The sequence below is a fragment of the Propithecus coquereli genome, unplaced genomic scaffold, assembly GCF_000956105.1.
Source record: "Propithecus coquereli isolate 6110/MARCELLA unplaced genomic scaffold, Pcoq_1.0 Scaffold3, whole genome shotgun sequence".
Taxonomy (NCBI): domain Eukaryota; kingdom Metazoa; phylum Chordata; class Mammalia; order Primates; family Indriidae; genus Propithecus; species Propithecus coquereli.
The window spans coordinates 4,211,273-4,212,968 of record NW_012148618.1 but is presented as its reverse complement, the minus strand read 5'-3'; positions in this window follow the sequence as shown (position 1 = coordinate 4,212,968).

Below are 1,696 nucleotides of genomic sequence, written 5' to 3'. Positions count from 1 at the left end.
TTTTGGAAATAGATAGTGATAATGGGTATACAACATTGTGAATATAATTAATGCCACTGAATTATATACTTAAAAATGGTTAAATTGATGAATTTTGTTATATATGTTTTACAATAAAAAAGTAAATACAAATAATAATCACACAAATTTGACTAGGCAATAGTTCCTTAAAGTAGAATGATTCAGGGTTTATGACATGAGTTACATTTCCTCTTTAATGACAAGGGAAAATATAGCCATAAGCAGCTCAAAGTCAAGACATAAATAAAGCATTCGTTACTACTAATAGATATATTCTGATTTCACTTTAAGGCAAAATGACTAAATTGGCTTTTGTAAACATCTATTATTCAGTAACGTAAAATAAAATTAGTGGCAATAAGCCAAGTTCCTAATGCAAGAGACATTGACAATCACCATTTAATAATCTACCAGTTGCTTATTTTAAAGGCTTGTAAAGCATTAAGGGCTAAATATGGAAAAGATCCTGAGCTCCACTTTCTTCAAATATTAAATCTCCTGAGATGGTGAGGATTACATCTGGCTTTCTTGTATCTGGGGAAATGAAAATAATTTTTGACGGGGGGCGGGGGGTGTCTGTGAACAGTGGGAAAAAAATTACATCTTTATTTTTACTAACCTCTAATTGAAGTTTAGCATTTTTTTCAATTATGATGTAGCCAACAAACTACATAAAGTACCTGTGATTTTGTCAACAATAAATATCAGATATTTTCATACCACATTATTGGTGTTTTAGACAAAATTCAAATAATATTTTCCATGGTTCATATATACGTTTTATATATATTTAATTAAATCTAAGACTTTAAAATAAGCAGCCCAGACAGAAAGAAACAAGAATACTTATCAAATACTGCTTTCTGAAGTATAATGGCATATACTCTACAAACTTTAATCAAGAAGGAAATAAGGTAGAAACCTGATCTCTACAACTAAAGTTTTAAATGCTATTTGAATATTTAATTTGATTTTGCAAGAGAAATTCCATATTTTTCTGTTCTAGGATATTTTCCCCAACATACCAGCAAGTGAATTCCAAGATTTTACTTTAAACTCATATTACTTTCCATCTAAATAAAGAATATTGGTTGTTCATGCATATACTTAAAAAGTAAGAATAACAGTCTACCGTAAGTTGATGTATTAGATCTCTCTTTCTCAGGGAAAACTGGGCTCTATCATTATAGAGAAGCAGGTGTGTAGGTGGCATGGAAGGAGGAGTAGAGAAAGAATAATAGAATTTTAGAACTGGAGGAACTTTAGTCATCACCTAGATCTACTCTAGTGACTCTAGAGGAAAAGGAGGAAAGGAGTTATTACATCACCTATTTTTCTCCCTAAACCAAACAAACACCCCTCCCTCAAGATTCTGATTCCCAGCTACTGTCACTAAGGTGAATGCCTTGTATCTCTCAGGCATGCTGGGCCAGAAAAGTTGAGAATCTCATATCTTAATGTATATAGTTAAAAAAAAAAAAAAGTCAAAGTTCATGAGTGGCCAGATACATCACACTACTGCCAAAAGAGAAAGGTTAGAGATACAGACTCGATGCTTTGAGAACCTATGTTCTTGCTTCTCAATACTCTATAATTCTAACTTCTTTTTTCTTAAAAAAAAAAAAAAAAAGACATTTGGAATTGCCAGGGAATGTGTCTTATGAATAGAAATAGA